This window comes from Tenrec ecaudatus, chromosome X (assembly GCF_050624435.1).
Source record: "Tenrec ecaudatus isolate mTenEca1 chromosome X, mTenEca1.hap1, whole genome shotgun sequence".
In the NCBI taxonomy this organism is placed as follows: domain Eukaryota; kingdom Metazoa; phylum Chordata; class Mammalia; order Afrosoricida; family Tenrecidae; genus Tenrec; species Tenrec ecaudatus.
Window position 1 is genome coordinate 98,508,095 of NC_134548.1, and position 7,405 is coordinate 98,515,499.

At 40.4% G+C, this 7,405-nt stretch overlaps 1 pseudogene; it reads right to left on the reverse strand.

Moving 5' to 3' along the window:
* Nucleotides 1-6,084: 6,084 nt before the first annotated feature.
* LOC142434834 (IST1 homolog pseudogene) lies at nucleotides 6,085-7,184 on the reverse strand (annotated as a pseudogene).
* Between the last annotated feature and the right edge of the window lie 221 nt (nucleotides 7,185-7,405).

Here is a 7,405-nt window from a genome sequence, read left to right on the forward strand (position 1 = left end):
ATTTACTCCCCTTTCTATTATGTTTTTTGTTTTACCTCATTAATCATGTTAGATTTGCTTATGTTCATTTGTACGTTTAAGATCATTCAGTACATGAAGTCAAGATAGATAAACCTTCAGAAATATTAACAGGAGTAATGGTTCCCTGAGGATATTGAAAGTGGGAGGGAAGGGGGCAATGGGGCTGATAGCCCCATTTGATAGGATCACACAACAGAATTATATGTGAATGGATTTATTGGATAGTGTAAGATATGGCAAAAAATAACTACTATAGGGAAAAAAGAATAAGGGTACCTAGATGTTATGGTGGGGGGGGGAATAAAGGGGAGCTGATGTCAAGGAGTTCAAGAAGAAATAAAATGTTTTGAGACTGTGTAGCAACTATTCAATACTGCTTGATGTAATTGAACTATGGAATGTTACGATATCTGTAGGAGTTTCCAATAAAAATTATTAGAATAAATAACATGTTTTTAAAGAAAAAGATGATACTGTTTTGATGGGACTCCTTTCTTTTATGTTTGAATTCACCCAAAGAAACTAACAAACATGCATTACTGAGAGAAATTCTCAGTCGTCGTCTCCTGATTGCAGAGATAATCTTAACTATGAGGGGTACACCCCAACAGGAATTGTGCTGAACAGAGAAGAGTTTTTGTAGTATGCATTTTTCCTTTGAGGCAAGCATTAAGCAACTTGCTGTGAGTTAGAACACCCAGTGGTGTTGCCTGGGAAGGTTGCCTGTGATCACAGTGAATTTTTTGTAAAAGCAGTTTCACTGGAACCTCACTTTTTTGTGATGGCCAATTTAAGAGAACAGCATTTGGTCGTAAAATTTTGTTTCCTGCTTGGGAAAAATGCCACAGAAACTGTTATGATGTTGAACACCATTTACAAGGACAGCACTATGGGAAAAACTCAAGTGTATGAGTGGTTTTCTCATTTCCCAAAAGGTGAAATGTTAATTAATGACCAACCTCATTCTGGATGTCTGTAAACTTTCCAAATGCACAAAAATATCAACTCATAGTGCATTTGGAGTTCATTCCACCAGGTCTTACTGTTAATTAAGCTTTCTATTTCCAGGTTCTGAAAAGATTGCATAACAGTTTGTCACATAAAAGGCCTGATTTGTGGTAGCCTCAGGACTGGTTTTGCCACCACGACAATGCACCTGCTCACTCAGCCATCCCAGTGCACCATTTTTTGGCAAAAACCAGCATGCCTCTCTTTCCCTAGCACTGGACTTACCTGACCTCACTCTGTGCAACCTCTTTATGTTTCTTTGAATGCAGAGGGCCATGAAAGGACAGCAATTTTACCATGTAGAAGATGTGCAGAAAAAAATGATGGATGTACTGTCAGCAATCCAAACAGATGAGTTTGAAAATGTTTCCAAAAATGGAATCAGAGATTTGACAAAAGTAGTAAGTGTAATGTAGAGTACTTTGAAGGTGATGAAGTCATTTTGTAAAAAAGGAAAAAGGAAAGAAATATATAGCTTTGGAAAATAAGAATTTTGGTTTTGGAGGGCTACCTCCTGGTATATTTTATTTGAAATAATTTTATGCATGTATGAACTTGAAATCTAAAAGCAATATTTTAAATTTACCCTCAAATGGTTTTGTTCCTATCTTTAGTAAAATAAACCCACAAATAAGACAAACTCATGCATAAGGCCACGAAACACTTATTTTCTGAAGTAGATGTTCAAACCTTCCTACTTTGTCCATTATGTTCCATAAGTTCCCTTGAATCTTGGTCACATAGTAACAAGCAAGACTTCACTGACTGAGAGTTGGTGGTTGTATATCAAGGCCACTGACCTAGAGTAGAACTCAATTCTCCTGCATAGAAGGTAAAAATTCTACCACAGAACATTAGCATGTGCTACATAGCCTTCACAAGTTTCATCATCATTAATGTGTCCATGGTTTTCAATTGTATATCATTATATATATAAATTATTTGCCAATAAATTGACACATGTGTTCATTATTCTTTTGTTCATAGTCATAAAGAGCATATTAATAAGTCTACTCTTAATAATAAATTATTTATTTAGAATAAAATTCCATAAGCGATATTAGTGAGTAAAGGAATATTGTTATTTTTATAAGTATTGATGCATATTTAACATTATTTTCCAGAAATGTTGCACCAATTTACAATATTATCAGTAGTATATCGACTTCATGGTAGCACTGCACTCACTGGATATTATCAATTAAACAAATAAATACATATTTTTCACTTTTTATAAGTTAAAATGTACATTTATTTTAATTGTTCATGAAACTTTAACATTATATCCCATTGGACACACAAGGGGAACCTGCTGAGTGAGCACGTATCCTGGGTTTCCAGCCAATATGTGGGCTGATCACCACTTGTCTTTCAGTTTCTCATACTGAGTTGCCGTGATGCTGGTAGCAATATCACCTGCATTTCAAATTCCATTTCAAATTCCCACTGTGAGCTGGTTTTATCAGAGCTTCAAAACTAAGAACAAACTGTAAAAAAGGATAGCAAAAAAAACTGAAAAAAAATAAAATGAAGAAGACATATGCTGTCCACATCTGAGGTATTAGCCACTGAAACTCATGAATATCTAGCTGCAGACCATTGTTTCACTTGGAGATAGAAGATGAGACGCTCAGCATGGAAGACACTGAAAGTGTGGATTAAGAAGAGCTTCATCCTCAAAGTTGAGGAACGCTTTGGGAACTTTTACTTGTTGATTGTGCATGACTCAAAATAAGAAGGAAGAACTAACGTACACGCATGCATTGATAATCAAAATGTGGGATGAACGAAGTGTGAATCTAGGAAAACTGGGAGTTTACAAAAGTGAAGTAGAAGTGAGAGACTTGATTCTCATACTGGCAGGGGATGCGGTCGGAGTTTAGAGTAAGCGTCTCTGGGACCGAAGGAAGAAGGTGGCAGTGTGGTAGCGCATGTCACCCAGGATGAAATTCAAAAGGACTCAGAGTAGCTTACTGTCAGGGAGAAAACGTGCCTACAGCTCTTGTGGGTTGTCACCACCAATAACGCCCACCACTGAATGGATGAGTTGTCTAGGGGAAATGTGTCTTTCTGCCAGCTGCAGATCTGCAGTTGAATGAGTGCAACTTTGAAAGAACTGACGAGTTTAACAAAAGAAGTTTAGCCAGAAACTAGAAATAAGGGCGCACACTACAATTTTTGATTGTTCGTAATGATCTGAAAACACCTGGTTATCAAGTAAAGGAAATTGGTTGCACCGTTTCTGGAAGGAGGGGGAGCTGAAGATTCCATGACCCTGCAGTCACATAAATTCTAAATAGGAGATTGTACATAAAAATCACCCCCTCCCAATCGGGCACCCCCATTTTCTGTGTGAATGGGGCCATATTAATGTTTATTAAATGTGTTTTCCATTCAATCATGTAAAGCTAACCTAATTTGCTGCATTCTTTGATTATTGTCATTAAATCTTTAAACACTAAACAAATTGTAATGCATCTATTTAGGTTAGAGTTGACTGTGTTCTGGGATGACCAGATTGAAAAGTCCATATTGTTTCAAGCTATTCTGCAAAATATGAAAATTGCTCTTAGCATTCTGTGTAAAACTGCATTGTGAAATAAATGTGTGCAATTAAAAAAAGAGACATAGAATCCATACAGATCAATTTCCCAGGCATTAGTGTGCTGACATGGAGTGGTTTAGCTATTTTGAATCAGGCAATCATATGGATTACTATGCTAAAAGTGGAAAATTCAGAAGACGTACCATTCATCATCAAGATTTCTAGAGCTGTCTTGCAGAGTTCTCAAGGAATACGGCTGCCAGATAACAAGCACTAGAAGATCTCTTCAGCAACTGCCAGAGAGAGGTCATCAGGAAGGAAGTCCTGCACTGCCTGAAAATCAAACAGACAAAAGCCTTACAAGCTAAGTAGACCAAAGACTCTTAAAGTCATATATCAGCAGCATTTGCTGTTACTCACAACCTATCTTTCACCACTGACCAGCGGCTCCAGCCACTTCTGTGCACTCCCCTCCTCTGCACTAGCTGATCCTTCCACGCCCCTGATCCAACCCACCTGGCAACATCTCTTGCATCTCTGGCCTTCTGTGGATAGGAAACCACGTGGGCAGTTTGGTGTGGACATTCTGACTAACCAAATAAAATTCTTCTTGATTTTTTTCTTCTTTGGCAACCCACACCCCACGTGCCACCGCTCCCCAGTACAATGGATATTACATAAAACAACAGTGAAAAATATCAGGAATGCCCAACCAAAATTTGGTTTTGCTTTTTAACTTTCTATTTTATTTTTATTTAGTTTTGTGGTTTTTGACTTGTTTTACACTTTTTCTCTTTTTTCATTTGTCCGTTTCCCCCCAGAGTCTTTAACTTTATTAGCAGTTAATGAGCTATTGTGTTAGTTCAGGTGGACTAGAGAAATAAATCCCTAGAAACTCATATGTGTACAAGAAAGAGTTTTATATAAAGGGTAATTATACATTAAGAAAGCATCTCAACTCCATCCAGTCCAAGTCGATAAGGCCAACAGTAGCCCATATGTCCTATACTAATCTATAAAGCCCTCTTCAGACTCATGAAACACATACAATGACACCGAATATAGGACAATCACAGGCCAGTGGGTAGAAAGTTTTTGGATTCAGTGGGGTTGTAAGCATCTCAGCGCTGACAGAGGTCTTTATGTGGCTTTGTTGTATCAGGGTAGGTCCATGTGGCTTCTCCAGTGCAGGGCACTAGTGTAGTTCCATGTGGCTTATCAGCTGCAGTGTCTCCCATGGAATGAGCAGAGAGAGAGAGAAGTATCTCCGCCTCCAAGGAGGAAAATACCAGATTTTCCCAGAATTCTTAGGGGAAGGCTATGCATATACAGAAGCCTCATTGGCTATGACCCGATTGACAGAGTAGGCTCCAGCCCTTCAATCTTAATCCTCTTGAGTCCCTATTGACACTACATTATGAAACAACCACAGCTATGAAATACAAATCAGTCAAAAATAATAAAGAAAAGTTGATTGAAACAAGTAAGTACAGGCACACTGTACAGAAAATAAAGTCACATCTTCGAATCCAAAGCCATGCATATGGTGAAGGGTGATCTTAGAAAGAGCATCTAAGTTACAACAGTAAAAAGCACATCCTTCCAGGGAAACAATCAGGGGACAACTACAGTCACATGAGCACCACAATTATCATCTGAGGTTAGTATTTTAAAGTTCCACTCAGTCAAAAATTTTTCAAATGAAAATAGGCGCCTCTCTTTTCCGGAAAGCCTATTCTAGTCTTGAAGAGTGAATACTGCCCAATATGTGACCCATCCTTCTGCCAGTGACACAGTCTAACTAATTATGCTTACAAGGAAAAAACCCTGGAATTTACAGTGGTGCCTCTGGTAAAAAGGAAACACTGCACTCTGAGGAAAAGGCCACAGAGGGCTCCCTGACAATACAGCATAACCATGAGCAGTCATCAACAGTCCCAATAAACTTTGCAACTGGATACAGGCAACTGGGTACACTACTGCCTGCAGCAAGAAGTAGTGTATGTGCCAGGGAGAGGGCCCAGGTTCCAGGAACAATGGCTTAAAGGGGCTTCCCGAGTCATTTTCTCTCCCTTCTATTAACGTCAGAGAGCATGAAAACACACCTTGACCTTGATTCGCTCTCATCCCAACTCTGCAGAGAAGGGCTTGTTTCTAACAGGCTAAGACACTCCCAGTCACTGATGGCAGCCCTGTCCACAATACTTTAACCTTCTCACTCTCTTGTGTTGGGTCTCTGGGACAGGCCAGAAGAGAACTGGGTCACATTGGCAGGAAACAGACAAAGAGAGCTGCCAGTACAGCTCTCTGGCTTCTTATTTTGAAGTCATTAGTCTCTTAGTCACAAGAGAACTGAAAAGCAGCCGAATTTGGTAGAGCAGGAAGTGAGCCCTCCGGAAGAGTACACTCAGTGATTATTAACAGATGAAAGAGATTTTCATGGAGAGTCTTTGTTACAAGGAGAAGATGCTCAGTCCCAACTTCTGAAAGTTTCCTGGTTTAAAGGCCTATTATTTCTTCTTAAGTTCCTCAAACATCCAGGAAAGATCATCAAAGTCAATGTCTTTAGAACCCGAGGCATTGCCACCAGTAGATGCAGTGGGTAGTGTATCTGGCACACAAGGCAGCTCAGGCAGTAAAAATTGTCATAGTTATCAGCAGATCACTAGGGAGGCTTGACAGAGACTTATGGCTTGCGTTCCGGACCAAGAATCTGTGCAGAAGAAACATTCTTAGCAGCATCAATGCCATCAACAGATTCATAAGATGGGGAAGTTGCTTGTATCAAGGGTGGACGGATATTAGGAGAGGCCTGATAAGTCCCCATCAGGCCTCCATTGAAATCCCAAGTCCCGTAAGAAATGGATATGAGAAAGGAGAGACGGGAGAGAGTATGGGCACAGGCATGAGCAGTGGCAGTTCTATTAGGTCCACAAACTAGTGAAGCGAACCCATCACCTTCCTCTCCTGCTCTTCCAGGGCTACCTTTCTTCACATCATCTGTGAGACCAGCATCAATAAGCTCCCTCTCTATTCTGAAAAGCCCCTCTGCCATGGCCACAGTCAAGTTCATAGGGCACATTGCACTTCTTGGCAATTTCAATCAGATATCTCTCCACCAAGATTTTAGGTGGGACCTCCACACTCAGTTTGTGCATTAGCCTGTCACTCACAGTTCCAATCTGGTTGGTTCTACATAACTTGCCATGTTCTTTCACACACTTGGCACAGAGGTGATCAGCAACTGTTTTCAACTCAGCCACACCTGACTGGAGTTGAGGATCTGTCCAAATCAGTGTAGACATGGATTCAGCCAGACCATAATCTAGCTCCTTCATAGATCAGACGAGGCAACCGAACCAGCTGAGCAGAAGGTCACAGCACAGCTCCAGGATCCCCATAACCTCCACAAGGTGCTCATCCCCAATGTGGTCCGCTTGGATCCGAGCATATTCATCCTTTCCAGATAATCAGCAATCTCCTTCCTTGTTTTCTGAGCCAGTTCAGATGTTTAATTTTTTTCCTCCAACAGTTTAAGGTGATATACAACCAATCTACAATTGATTCATAAATGCTCAGCTTTAAATCCAGAGCCCAGCATGCTATGCAGTTCCTCCTGATCAAATCCAGGTGAGAAATCAGCAAAGGCTGACTTCAGTGTCGGGGCTCAGGATCCAAAATGGCAGCTTTCTTGGCCTCAGCACAACAAATGCCTTGTTTGTCCTTCTTTATTTCCTCTTCCCATGTGGCCCTGCTCCCCTATGGATACACATGGCTCCCAGGAAGCCACATCCATTCCTACATGTCCGAGCACACCTACACAAACCAGGG